Source organism: Bubalus bubalis, chromosome 9 (assembly GCF_019923935.1).
Source record: "Bubalus bubalis isolate 160015118507 breed Murrah chromosome 9, NDDB_SH_1, whole genome shotgun sequence".
NCBI classification, from domain to species: domain Eukaryota; kingdom Metazoa; phylum Chordata; class Mammalia; order Artiodactyla; family Bovidae; genus Bubalus; species Bubalus bubalis.
Window position 1 is genome coordinate 60,627,883 of NC_059165.1, and position 14,554 is coordinate 60,642,436.

General features: G+C 42.5%; 1 protein-coding gene and 1 long non-coding RNA gene across 5 annotated transcripts in view; one reads left to right on the plus strand and one right to left on the minus strand.

Annotated features, from left to right (window-relative positions):
• Positions 1-10,542, minus strand: part of LOC123335207 — a 33,009-nt gene extending 22,467 nt beyond the window's left edge. The window contains exon 1 of the long non-coding RNA XR_006553598.1: positions 10,425-10,542. This is a non-coding gene — a long non-coding RNA (uncharacterized LOC123335207). The remainder of the gene's footprint in view (positions 1-10,424) is intronic.
• SIL1 (SIL1 nucleotide exchange factor) overlaps positions 1-14,554 on the plus strand; it is a 246,058-nt gene that overhangs the window by 22,137 nt on the left and 209,367 nt on the right. The window lies entirely within an intron of this gene.

The window sequence follows — 14,554 nt, forward strand, 5'->3', positions numbered from 1 at the left end:
TTTCACATTCTCTGAATTGGAGCCTTTATTGGCTGAGGAGGCGAGGTATGTTGGTCTAGTGTGTCAGGGCTGGAGCGCAGGCCCTGACCTGTGCCCGTGCTTTCTTCCTCATTCATGGGAGTAGGGGCCACGATGAGTTTGTTTGCCCCTTCGTTCACTCATCATTTAGTCAGCTGTGTGCACTGTGTTCTCCAGGAAGAAAGAGAGTTCCACTTCTGCTAATTGATAGTTCTTTGTCCCTGTCCTAGTGCTTCTGTGACACTTGCCTCATCTGAATAAGGTATACTGATACCCACCTGCTGGGACAGTTAGGATGAAATGAGATAATGTGTATCATCGCCTGATGTGTGGTGGGTGCCCAGTGAGTGATGAGGATTATAGTCCCTTCCAAGAACTCAAACCCCATCAAGTAGAGAAGCCATAGGTTCTGAGAAAGGCTGGCCAAGGGTGCAGACCAGTGAGAATGGATTTGGTTTGTTAGGGAAGGTTCCTGGGGAAGATACTTGGAGTCAGGCCCCAATCTGTGTTCCTCTTTGGGGAATATGAGAAGCTGCTTCAGTTTGAAATGAAGCAGTAGTCAGAAGGTTTGTGTGGTTACCTGAAAGAACTGTTGTTTTTCCCCTACCCCCCAAACAGAAAGGGGTTGGAATCATTAGAGCAAAGTGGCTGGGGGCCCTGGCTCTTTCTAGTCAGATTGACCTGGGTTCCAGCTGTGGCTCTGTTTTGTACATGCTGTATGGTTTTGGGCAAGTCACTTCCCCTTTCTGAACTTTGGTGCCCTCATCTGTAAAGTGGAAATGACGATATCTACTCATAGTGTTGGTTGAGGATTGAATAAAAATAATGCATGTAAAGCAGTTAGCAAAGTGCCCTTGACGTAGTACATAGTCAGTGACTTGTATATCTCTTGGGAAATGAAACTCTTCAAAATTTCTGGGGCCAGGTAAACTTTTTGTGAAGTCAGTCTATATCCTGGAATAAGTTACCGGCTTTCCACAGTAAGTTCTTAAGGAGAATGTAGCTTCCCTGCCTTCAGTTTCTGTTGGCTTACCATCATACTGAGAATTATATCCACACTCCCTACCCTACTTATTGGCCTTTACCGAGCAGATCTCCCTCTGCCTGAATTGGCAGCCACATTACCTGCACTCTCCCCCTCATTCTCTGTGTTTTGGCCTCTCTAATGTTTCTGCTCCTCACGTAGAGGACCTTTGCTCCCTTTGTACCCTCTGGCTGGAATACTCTTCCCTCGTGTTCTCTCCGTTGACCCCTTGTCATTCAGATCTCAGTTCTGCTGTTACTTAAGAGAGAGGCCCTTCCATTTGTCTGGTATTAAGTAACTTCTCACATCATGGTAACAAAGGTATCTGATATTTTTCTCCTTTTCTTCTTGTTGACTGTCTGTTTCCCTCCACCAGAATGTAAGTTTGTTGTTGTTCAGTTGCTCAGTTGTGTCCGACTCTGAGACCCCGTGGACAGCAGCACGCCAGGCTTTCCTGTCCTTCACCATCTTCTGGGGCTTGCTCAAACTCATGTCCATTGAGGGGTGGTATCCAACCATCTGGTCCTCTGTCATCCCTTTCTCCTCCTGCCTTCAATCTTTCTCAGAATCAGGGTCTTTTCTAATGAGCTGGCTCTGTGTCAGGTGGCCAAAGTATTGGAGCTTTAGTTTCAGTGTCAGTCCTTATAATGAATGTTCGAGATTGATTTCCTTTAGGATGGACTGGTTGGATCTCCCTGCAGTCCAAAGGACTCTCAAGAGTCTTCTCCAATACCACGGTTCAAAAGGATCAATTCTTTGGCGCTCAGCCTTCTTTATGGTCCAACTCTTATATCCATACATGACTACTGGAAAAACCATAGCTTTGACTATATGGACCTTTGTGAGCAAAGTAATGTCTCTGCTTTTTAATACACTGTCTAGGTTGGTCATAGCTTTTCTTACAAGAAGCAAGCATCTTTTAATTTCATGGCTGCAGTCATCATCTGCAGTGATTTTGGAACCCAAGAAAATAAAGTCTGTCATTGTTTTCATTGTTTCCCCACTTATTTGCCATGAAGCAGTGGGACTAGATGCCATGATCTTTGTTTTTTGAATGTAGAGTTTTAAGCCAGCTTTTTCACTTTCTTCTTTCACCTTCATCAAGAGGCTCTTTAGTTCCTCTTCACTTGCTGCCATAAGGGTGGTATCATCTGCATACCTGAGGTTGTTCATATTTCTCCCAGCAGTCTTGATTCCAGCTTGTGCTTCATTCCTCCCAGCATTTTGCATTATGTACTCTGGATATAAGTTAAATAAGCAGGGTAACAATATACACCCTTGACGTTCTCCTTTCCCAGTTTTGAACCTGTCTCTTGTTCCATGTCTGGTTCTAACTGTTGCTTCTTGACCTGCCTACTGGTTTTTCAGGAGGGAGGTCAGGTGGTCTGGTATTCCCATCTCTTTCAGAATTTTCCATGGTTGGTTATGATCCACACTGTCAGAGCTTTAGCGTAGTTAGTGAAGCAGATGCTTTTCTGGAGTTCTCTTGCTTTTTTGATGATCCAACGGATGTTGGCAATTTGATCTCTGGTTCCTCTGCCTTTTCTAAATCTAGCTTGAACATCTGAAAGTTCTTGGTTCACGTACTGTTGAAGCCTGGCTTGGAGAATTTTGAGCATTATTTTGCTAGTGTGTGAAATGAGTGCAATTGTGTGGTAGTCTGAGCATTCTTTGGCATTGCCCTTCTTTGGGATTGAAATGAAAACTGACCTTTTCCGGTTCTGTGGCCACTGCTGAGTTTCCAAATTTGCTGGCATATTGTGTGCAGCACTTTCACAGCATCATCTTTTAGGATTTGAAATAGGTTAGCTGGAATTCCATCACCTCCACTAGCTTTGTTTGTAGTGATGCTTCCTAAGGCCCACTTGACTTTACACTCCAGAATGTCTGGCTCTAGGTGAGTGATCACACCATTGTGGTTATCTGGGTCATTAAGATCTTTTTTGTATAGTTCTTCATGTATTTGCCACCTCTTCTTAATCTCTTCTGCTTCTGTTAGGTCCATACCATTTCTGCCGTTTATTGTGTCCATCTTTGCCTGAAATGTTCCCTTGGTGTCTCTGATTTTCTTGAAGAGATCTCTAGTCTTTCCCATTTTGTTGTTTTCCTCTATTTTTTTGCATTGATCACTGAGGAAGGCTTTCTTATCTTTCCTTGCTGTTCTTTGGACCTCTGCATTCAGATGAGAACAGCTGCTGTCAGTCATGTGCACAGTTGTATTTCCAGTGGTAAGAACAGTTCCTGGCATATAGTAATAGATGATCAAACAGCATTTATTGAATGAATGAGCTTGTGAATGAGAATGGATTTTGTTATTACGCTGACTGGGTACACAGGTGCTCGTGTTCATACTGCTTTGTTTCCAAAGTAAATGTAATCAAGGTGATTTTCTTTCTTGTTCATTACTTATTAAGTGTCTTCCCACTTCCCCTCAACCATTAATTGGAACCTTCTAGAGGGAGGCTATTTTTCTCTGGCTTCATTTTATGTGGCTTTGTTTCTTCCTGGCATTTTGTTATTGGAAAGAGGAGTTTGTAGTTACTGGGCTTTGGGCATTGATTTTTAGGTTTTCTGTTATAAGGAAGCAGGCTTTAGTGCATTTGCTTGGAATAAAAACAAACACAGAAGCTTGCCAGAATGGCGACTTTATCTCACTCTGATTTTCTACTGAGAATTTTTGCAGTACTTCCTAAGTACTTAGCCAGGGGCGTTAGACAAGAATTGACAAATCGACGATGGCCAGATAGATACAAATTCACAGAATGTGAGTAAGTAGCAGGTGGAACAGTCAGGGAATATTGCTTTTTTCTTTCTGACAGTGGCCTGTTGGTTTTTTTTTTTTTTTTCCCGTGGCAATTATTAGTGATATGAGAGAGACCTGGACCAGTTAACTGTTTCCCTTGTAGATGGCCTGTAGCCTGCGGAGCTGTGGGGACTGTGGGCTCAGTGCTGGTGTGCCCACCTGGTGAGTCCTAGGCAGTCCTGCTTTGCTTTGCTAAGAATGCTCTCCAAGCTCCTAGAGTAAGAAAGGAGCAGAAATGCAGTCATCTTTGTAAATGTTTGGGTCCTAAATGTTACTAGTGCTCAAAGATTTAGAGTGCTCCTGGACTTAGAGAATGAAATCATAGGCATGAACATGAGCAGGAAAGGGTGTCTGAAGCGGAGTAAGCCAGCAGACATGGGCTTAAATCCCAGAAAGGTTCTGTGTTTATTGAGAATGGTAGCCCTACAAGTCGGAGAAGGCAATGGCACCCCACTCCAGTACTCTTGCCTGGAGGATCCATGGACAAGAGGAGCCTGGTGGGCTGCAGTCTGTGGGGTCTCTAAGAGTCGGGCACTACTGAACGACTTCACTTTCACTTTTCACTTTCATGCATTGGAGAAGGAAATGGCAACCCACTCCAGTGTTCTTGCCTGGAGAATCCCAGGGGCGGGGAAGTCTGGTGGGCTGCCATCTCCGGGGTCGCACAGAGTTGGACATGACTGAAGCGACTTAGCAGCAGCAGCAGCAGCCGCCCTACAAGTACTGGTCTCTACTCATTTCCAAGATTCCCTTTCTGCCAGCTAAAGCTGCCTTTTCTTTCTCCTTGTCTCTAAGTACATGGTTATCTTACCTTGCTTTAGATATTGTTGACTCTTCACTATTTATAAAGCTCAGAAAAGGAAGACATTGGATAGCTCTTTGTCAGTTCTCTCCTTTGCTTATTTTCCTTCTTTGAAGGACTTAGACTTGTGGTTAATTCGGGGTGTTTGGTCACACTTGTTACTACTAAGTCAGTATCTTAACTTGCTATCATTATTGACCATCTTCTATCCATCTGGGGTAATCTTTATGTTTAAATTTATTTAGAAGTCCACTTTTAGTGAATTCCTCTTTACTTTTTTTTTTTGGTGGTTGTTGTTTTAATGCAAGAATTTCAGCTATATGTCAGCAAGACAAGTATTTGAAGATTCTGGTACCAAAAGGTAGTTTTTCTCTGGGCTGAGAAATTATTATTACTCCTCACTTCTTTCACCTCTCCCTTCAGTCTTTTCTGAGCTAAATGATGATCTCTGTTCTTTTAATCTTCTCTCACTTGCTCTATATCCTGGTCCTCCTGTTGTTTCCACAATTATTGTTCAAAGGAGTATTTTCTTTCAGAATTTTAACAGCTTTCTTCTGGCCAGGATTGTAGGTAATACGTAGGCTCTGTCTCCTTTTCCCCCAGGCTATGTAAGGGTTGTATGTGTGCGTGTGATTGTAGAAATGTGGTTGGGATGGGCAAAATGCACTGTTACCCTCTCCCACCCCATGTTCACTGTCATCCATAGTCCTGAATCATTTAAAGGTGCATCAGCCAGTGAGTCCCCAGGCTAGGGGTGGTGATGATGCCCTGTTTCAGATAGCTTATCAGGGTACCTATTTCTTTTTTTTTTTTTTAGATTGAGGTTTTGTTGTTGTTGTTGTTGTTATTGTTTGGTTAAAAAGTAAACCAACTCATATCTCTCTTTATTTTGATTTGCATTGATTGTCTGTCCTTAAATCCCAAGTGAGAACTTCTTTAAAACCAGTTGCCAGTCTTTGTGTTCACAAGGATTTGGAGGGTCAGGCCTCCCAATCCTTCTTCACCTGTGTATCTGATAGAATAATCAACTGCTGTGTACACAGCTCTCAAATGTCTCTCCTCTCTTACACATGCGTGTGTGCACACACATGAACACGTTCTTTTTTTTGAGGAATGGACATTTCTCTAAGGGGAATCCATCTTGTTTCATGCAAATAACCTCCATTACAGCAAAATTCAGGAGACAGACTTTGAGAAAGGTAGAATTAGCAAGTTTTTCCTTTTTCCCCAGAAGACCTCAAAGCTCTTAAAATAAACCTTAAAAAACCTGTTACTCACAGCCTCAGCTCTGAGAAAAGACAAATTGCAAACCTGGTGCAGTGAGACTCTCCTTTTCTCCTCTGATCTTTTTCCTTTTCTCTCTCAATTTATTTTAACATTGTCTTTCATGGTCTTACCTAGAAAGTTGATTCAGTCCTTCATTGCCAGCTCTTAGCTGGAGAAGCAGCAGGGTTTCTGGCCCTAATTTATGGTTTATATTTCTTCTCCATTCTCTTTCTTGGCCACCCCAGTTCCTCATCTCCCAACACCTTACTGATCCCTCCCCCATTAGAATGACAGTGACATGTAGCTTTGGAATTTGATGTTGTCAGTACTCGCCTAATGATTTGGGTAGAATTTCGCAGCCTGTTTTGTGCATGTGCTGCTAAATAAAGAAATGGGGCTTTTCTCTCTTGGTACCTTCATTCTTCCCCCTTGCCTCCCTCATCCTGGTGAGCCTTGTAGCCAGTGGGAAGGGAGAACCCTTTACCTGATTAAATAGCGTATTAGCTTCAGTTCAGTTCAGTTCAGTTGCTAAGTCGTGTCCGACTCTTTGCGACCCCATGAATCGCAGCACGCCAGGCCTCTCTGTCCATCAGCATCTCCCAGAGTTCACTCAAACTCAAGTCCATCAAGTCGGTGATGCCATCCAGCCATCTCATCCTCTGTAGTCCCCTTCTCCTCCTGCCCCCAATCCCTCCCAGCATCAGAGTCTTTTCCAATGAGTCAACACTTCATATGAGATGGCCAAAGTACTGGAATTTCAGCTTTAGCATCATTCCTTCCAAAGAACACCAGGGCTGATCTCCTTCAGAATGGACTGGTTGGATCTCCTTGCAGTCCAAGGGACTCTCAAGAGTCTTCTCCAACACCACACTTCAAAAGCATCAATTCTTCGGCACTCAGCCTTCTTCATAGTCCAACTCTCACATCCATACATGACCACAGGAAAAACCATAGCCTTGACTAGACAGACCTTTGTTGGCAAAATAATGTCTCTGCTTTGGAATATGCTATCTAGGTTGGTCATAACTTTCCTTCCAAGGAGTAAGCGTCTTTTAATTTCATGGCTGCAGTCACCATCTGCAGTGATTTTGCAGCCCAAAAAAATAAAGTCTGACATTGTTTCCACTGTTTCCCCATCTATTTCCCATGAAGTGATGGGACCAGATGCCATGATCTTCATTTTCTGAATGTTGAGCTTTAAGCCAACTTTTTCACTCTCCTCTTTCACTTTCATCAAGAGGCTTTTGAGTTCCTCTTCACTTTCTGCCATAAGGGTAGTGTCATCTGTATATCTGAGGTTATTGATATTTCTCCCAGCAATCTTGATTCCAGCTTGTGCTTCTTCCAGCCCAGCGTTTTTCATGATGTACTCTGCATACAAGTTAAATAAGCACTATATAGGCTTAACGTACTCCCTTTCCTATTTGGAACCAGTCTGTTGTTCCATGTCCAATTCTAACTGTTGCTTCCTGACCTGCATACAGATTTCTCAAGAGGCAGGTCAGGTGGTCTGGTATTCCCATGTCTTTCAGAATTTTCCACAGTTTATTGTGATCCACACAGTCAAAGGCTTTGGCATAGTCAATAAAGCAGAAATAGATGTTTTTCTGGAACTCTCTTGCTTTTTCGATGATCCAGAGGATGTTGGCAATTTGATCTCTGGTTCCTCTGCCTTTTCTAAAACCAGCTTGAACACCTGGAAGTTCATGGTTCACATATTGCTGAAGCTTGGCTTGGAGAATTTTGAGCATTACTTTACTAGCATGTGAGATGAGTGCAATTGTGTGGTAGTTTGAGCATTCTTTGGCATTGCCTTTCTTTGGGATCGGAATGAAAACTGACCTTTTCCAGTCCTGTGGCCACTGCTGAGTTTTCCAGATTTGCTGGCATATTGAGTGCAGCACTTTCACAGCATCATCTTTCAGGATTTGAAATAGCTCCACTGGAATTCCATCACCTCCACTAGCTTTGTTCGTAGTGATGCTTTCTAAGGCCCACTTGACTTCACATTCCAGGATGTCTGGCTCTAGGTGAGTGATCACACCATTGGGATTTTCTTGGTCATGAAGATCTTTTTTGTACAGTTCTTCTGTGTATTCTTGCCACCTCTTCTTTATCTCTTCTGCTTCTGTTAGGTCCATACCATTTCTGTCCTTTATTGAGCCCATCTTTGCATGAAATGTTCCCTTGGTATCTCTAATTTTCTTGAAGAGATGTCTAGTCTTTCCCATTCTGTTGTTTTCCTCTATTTCTTTGCATTGATTGCTGAGGAAGGCTTTCTTATCTCTTCTTGCTATTCTTTGGAACTCTGCATTCAGATGCTTATATCTTTCCTTTTCTCCTTTGCTTTTTGCTTCTCTTCTTTTCACAGCTATTTGTAAGGTCTCCCCAGACAGCCATTTTGCCTTTTTACATTTCTTTTCCATGGGGATGTTCTTGATCCCTGTCTCCTGTACAGTGTCGCAAACCTCAGTCCATAGTTCATCAGGCACTCTATCTATCAGATCTAGTCCCTTAAATCTATTTCTCACTTCCACTGTATAATCATAAGGGATTTGATTTAGGTCACATGAAGCTACAAAATAGCATTTCAAAGCAAGAAGTCAGGGAGTGTCCCTGAAGTTCCCTTGGAAGGAGGTGACCTTTCAGTTACTTTTTTCAACATCTTTGGGGGCCCATTTGAAGAGAGCTGAAGCAATAATTGCTGCTGCTAAGTCACTTCAGTCGTGTCCGACTCTGTGTGACCCCATAGACAGCAGCCCACCAGGCTTCCATGTCCCTGGGATTCTCCAGGCAAGAACACTGGAGCAGGTTGCCATTTCCTTCTCCAATGCATGAAAGTGAAAAGTGAAAGGGAAGTCGCTCAATCGTGTCCGACTCTAGCGACCCCATGGACTGCAGCCTACCAGGCTCCTCTGTCCATGGGATTTCCCAGGCAAAAGTACTGGAGTGGAGTGCCATTGCCTTCTCTGGAAGCAATAATTAGGACTAAGCAAAGAAAATGAATTTGGAGCCAGAATAGTTTAAAAAGAAGCTTAAAAAACCAGAACCTGCTGAGACATAATAAATAGGTGTTTGAGTTTTGTTCTCTTCTTACTTATTCCATTCCTTTTTGCCTTTGTTTTTGGTTTCCTTCCCAAGACTTAGAGACTCTCTGTTATTCCCTTGATAGTGGAATGAGGATCCTACTGGTGACAGCTTGCTGATATTCAGGCAGGTAGGAGCTGAGGTGGGCTCCCTTCAGGTACTGCTAAATCCAGGAGTTTGGGGTTGTCTAAGGAAGGGTAAACTTTCCATTTTTATATTCCTTTGCATTCTCCCTAGGATTCTTTGGGACTGACTGTATTTTCCAGATAATTCTCTCTGAGAAATGGGGAAAGAGGAAATTTTCTGGACAGTTTTTGCCAGGCTTTCTGAGCAGTTGGAGCATCATGCCAAAGATACATGGTCTTACCTCCTTAAGATCTTCTCTAGGCCTCCAGTTTGTTTGGGGAGGCTGGCAGTTTGGTATAGGTAAGAGCTTGGACTTTGGAGTCAGATCTGCTTTCGAATTCTGACTTGGTCACTGATTAGTTCTGTGACCTTGGAAAACTGACCTTACCCCTATGAGTCTTAGCTTTCTGAAACGTAATGGAGGGTAACGATGGTGCCTCTGACATAGGACTGTTGTGAATCCAATGTCTGGTGAATAAATACTTTGTAAAACATTAGCTGTAATTTTAAGATACTGATAGAATATTAGATTGAAACTTCTTGGCAAGAGACAATAGGTAGGAAGTTGCTAAAAAAAACCCGAAACACTTTGGAGTCAGATCTGCTTTCGAATTCTGACTTGTAGTTCTGTGACCTTGGAAAACTGACCTTACCCCATGAGTCTTAGCTTTCTGAAACGTAATGGAGGGTAACGATGGTGCCTCTGACGTAGGACTGTTGTGAGTCCAATGTCTGGTGAATACTTTGTAAAACGTTACCTGTAATTTTAAGATACTGATAGAATATTAGATCGAAACTTCTTGGCAAGAGACAATGGGTAGGAAGTTGCTAACAAAAACCCAAAACACTATGATGGAAGATAGGTTTAAGGAGAGGAAAAAACATTTAGCAAAAAGAAAAAGAGGAGAACGCTGGGTACTGTAATGAGTTACCTGTTGTTTTACTACATTAGTAAATCCCAAGTCTTCCCCTTTGTTAATCCAGCCAGTTGATTGTTCTCCCAGAAACACCCAGCCTTGTTACTGGCTCCTCTGCAAAGATTTAGTAGACACAGCAGTCACAATGTCCTCCATTACCAGGACATTATTATTTTTAAAATGCACTGCTTTGTTTTGCCACCTGCACTTTGCAGTGTTATAAATAATTAAAGCTCACTGCACTTGTCAGAATAGGTTCAAAAAGTGCATTTTGGGATGCTGTACCTTTGCCTTGACAATGTGTTTATTAGCTTGCTTGTTAATTCCAGGATTGGTTAACTTGAGGCACCTCTGTGCCAGCCTGCCCACACCAACACTCACCTTGAAGACTTCAGCAGAGGGGCTCAGTGTGGTGGTCTTTTTTCTGTGTCCCTGAGAAGTCATCAAGTGGTGAACAAGGAAGCAGAGAACAGTTTTTGCAGCTGATATGCTCTTCCCCAAATGTGTTTGTGTGGGAAAGAACAAATCGTGGGCCAAATGGAACAGAGCAACAGAGGTTAGGAGCTTCTTGATGTTCTGGAAAACAGTCAAGTGCAAACAAATCAATTATATGAAAACGTTTGTGAGACACTTTGGTTTGCATTTTCATCAAAACTTTGGACTGTGGGCCGTTTCTGTCCATTCCTGGTAATTGGAACAAATGTTCGTTTTGCCTCTGATAAGCGTTTGCTGTGACGTGGGAGTAGGAGGAAGAGAGGCTTTTCTGGGGGCGTTGCTGTAGAGGAGCTGTCAGGGCCATTGCTTCAAGTCTTGGCAGGGTCTCCTGTTAGTGCACAGGTCTGGCTTGGGGAGGCTGTGTGCAGAAGAGGAGCAAGGCATAGGGCTCAAGTGCAGGCGTGGAGTCACAAGGACCCAGGTTCACAGGCTGACTTTGTTGACTACTAGCTGGGTGTGTTAATTTCCTGTGGCTGCTGTAAAAGGTTAAAATAAGCCAGATGGCTTAAAACAGCAGAGATTTAGTCCCTTCTAGTTTTGGAGGGCAGAAGTCTGAAGTCAGTATCACTAGGCTGAAATCAACATGTTGGCAGGGCCGCACTCCCTCCAAAGGCTCTGGGGCAGAATCTGTTGCTTGCTTCTTCCAGCTTCTGGTGGCTGCTGGCATTCATTGGCTTGTGGCTACATCACTCCATTCTTTACGTTCAGTATCTTCAAACCTCTGCTCTGTTTTCACATCACCTTCTCTTCCATGCCTGTGTCAAATCTCCCTTTGTCTCTTTCTTACAAGAACATTGTGATTGTAAGGAATCACACTGTGATTGTGTGTGTAGGGTCTACTCAGATAATCTGAGATAATTGTTTTAAGATGCTTAATCACATCTGTGAAGACCTTTTTTTCTTATAAGGTGTATTTGCAGGTTCCAAAAATTAGGAGCTGGTATCTTTGGAGGGCTTCTAGACTTTCACCAGTATGTTTTCTTCCTTATCTTTAAAATGGTAATTGTATCTTCTGGAATAATTTCCATGGAGCTGAAATGAAATCTTGCTTGCCAGACACTTAGCACAGTGACAAATACATAGTTGGTGCCTAGTACCTAGTAAATATTCTTTTATCGAGGGGGGGTTATTTTAAAATTTTTTTATTGAAATATAATTGTTTTAAGTGTTGTGCCAGTCTCTGCTGTACAGCAAAGTGACTCAGTTATCAGTTCAGTTCAGTCGCTCAGTCGTGTCCGACTATTTGTGACCCCATGGACTGCAGCACACCAGGCTTCCTTGTCCATCACCAACTCCCAGAGCTTACTCAAACTCATGTCCATCGAGTTGGTGATGCCATCCAACCATCTCATCCTCTGTCGTCCCCATCTCCTCCTGCCTTCAATCTTTCCCAGCCTCAGAGTCTTTTCCATTGAGTCAGTTCTTCTCATCAGGTGGCCAAAGTATTGGAGCTTCAGCTTCAGCATCAGTCCTTCAAATGAATATTCAGGACTGTTTTCCTTTAGGACTAACTGGTTGGCTTTCCTTGCAGTCCAAGGGACTCTCAAGAGTCTACTCCAACACCATAGTTCAAAAGCATCAATTCTTTGGCACTCAGCTTTCTTTATAGTCCAACTTTCACATCCATACATGACTACTGGAAAAACCATAGCTTTGATTAGATGGACCTTTGTTGGCAAAATAATATCTCTGCTTTTTAATATGCTGTCTAGGGTGGTCATAGCTTTTCTTCCAAGGAGCAAGCATCTTTTAATTTCATGGCTACAGTCACCATCTGTAGTGATTTTGGAGACCCCCAAAATAAAGTCTGACACTGTTTCCACTGTTTCCCCATCTATTTGCCATGAAGTGATGGGACCAGATGCCATGATCTTCGTTTTTCTGAATGTTGAGTTTAGAGCCAACTTTTTCACTCTCTTCTTTCACTTTCATCAAGAGGCTCTTTAGTTCTTCTTTACTTTCTGCCATAAGGATGGTATCATCTGTGTATCTAATGTCATCTGTATTTCTTCCTGCAGTCTTGATTCTGCTTTGTGCTTCATCCAGCCCAGCATTTCGCATGATGTACTCTGCATATAAGTTAAATAAGCAGGGTGACAAGATACACCCTTGACGTTCTCTTTTCCCAGTTTTGAACCAGTCTGTTCCATGTCTGGTTCTAACTGTTGCTTCTTGACCTGCATACTGGTTTCTCTGGAGACAGGTAAGGTGGTCTGATATTCTCATCTCTTTAAGAATTTTTCATAGTTTGTTATGATCCACACTGTCAGAAGCATTAGCATAGTCAGTGAAGCAGAAGTAGATGTTTTTCTGGAATTCTCTTGTTTTTTCTATCATGCAGTGTATGTGGGTAATTTGATCTCTGGTTTCTCTGCCTTTTCTAAAACCAGCTGGAACATCTGGAAGTTCTTGGTTCATGTACTGTTGAAGCCTGACTTGGAGAATTTTGAGCATTATTTTGCTAGCCTGTGAAATGAGTGGAATTGTGTGGTAGTTTGAACATTCTCTGGCATTGCCCTTCTTTGGTATTAGAATGAAAACTGACCTTTTCCAATCCTGTGGCCCCTGCTGAGTTTTCCAGATTTGCTGGCATATTGCGTGTAGCACTTTAACAGCATCATCTTTTAGGATTTGAAGTAGCTCAACTGGAATTCCATCACCTCCACTAGCTTTGTTTGTAGTGATGCTTCCTAAGGCCCACTTGACTTGGCATTCAAGGATGTCTGGCTCTAGGTTAGTGAGCACCCCATCATGGTTATCTGGGTCATGAAGATCTTTTTTATATAGTTTCTGTGTATTCTTGCCATCTCTTCTTAATATCTTCTGCTTCTGCTATGTCCATACCATTTCTGTCCTTTATTGGGCCCATCTTTGCAAGAAATGTTCCCTTGGTATCTCTAATTTTCTTGAAGAGATCTCTGGTCTTTTGTATTCTGTTGTTTACCTCTATTTCTTTGCATTGATCACTGAGGAAGGCTTTCTTATCTCCCCTTGCTATTCTTTGGAACTCTGCATTCAAATGGGTATATCTTTCCTTTTCTCCTTTACCTTTCACTTCTCTTCTTTTCTCAGCTGTTTGTAAAGCCTCCTCAGACAACCATTTTGCCTTTTTGCATTGCTTTTTCTTGAGGATGGTCTTGATCACTGCCTCCTGTACAACCTCTGTCCATAGTTCTTCAGGCACTCTTTGTTTATCAGATATAATCCCTTGAGTCTATTTGTCACTTCCACTGTATAATCATAAGGGATTTGATTTAGATCATACCTGAATGGTCTAGTGGTTTTCCCTAATTTGTTCAATTTGAGTCTGAATTTGGCAATAAGGAGTTCATGATCTGAGCCACAATCAGCTCCCAGTCTTGTTTTTGCCAACTGTATAGTTCTTCTCCGTCTTTGGCTGCAAAGAATGTAATCATTTTGATTTTGGTATTGACCATCTGGTGATGTCCATGTGTAGAGTGTTCTCTTGTGTTGTAGGAAAAGGGTTTTTTGTTATGACCAGTGCTTTCCTCTGGCAAAACTCTGTTAGCCTTTGCCCTGCTTCATTTTGTACTCTAAGGCAAAATTTTTCTGTTACTCCAGGTATCTCTTGACTTCTACTTTTGCATTCCAGTCCCCTATAATGAAAAGGACATCTTTTTTGGGTGTTAGTTCTAGAAGGTCTTGTAGGTCTTCATAGAACCATTCAACTTCAGCTTCTTCAGCATTATTGTTTGGGGCATAGACTTGGATTCCTGTGATATTGAATGGTTTGCCTTGGAAATGAACGGAGATCATTCTGTCAATTTTGAGATTGCATCCAAGTACTGCATTTTGGACTCTTTTGTTGACTATGAGAGCTACTCCATTTCTTCTAAGGGATTCTTGCCCACAGTAGTAGATATAATGGTCTGCTACTGCTACTGCTGCTAAGTTGCTTCAGTCGTGTCCGACTCTGTGCGACCCCATGGACTGCAGCCCACCAGGCTTCTCCGTCCATGGGATTCTTCAGGCAAGAACACTAGAGTGGGTTGCCA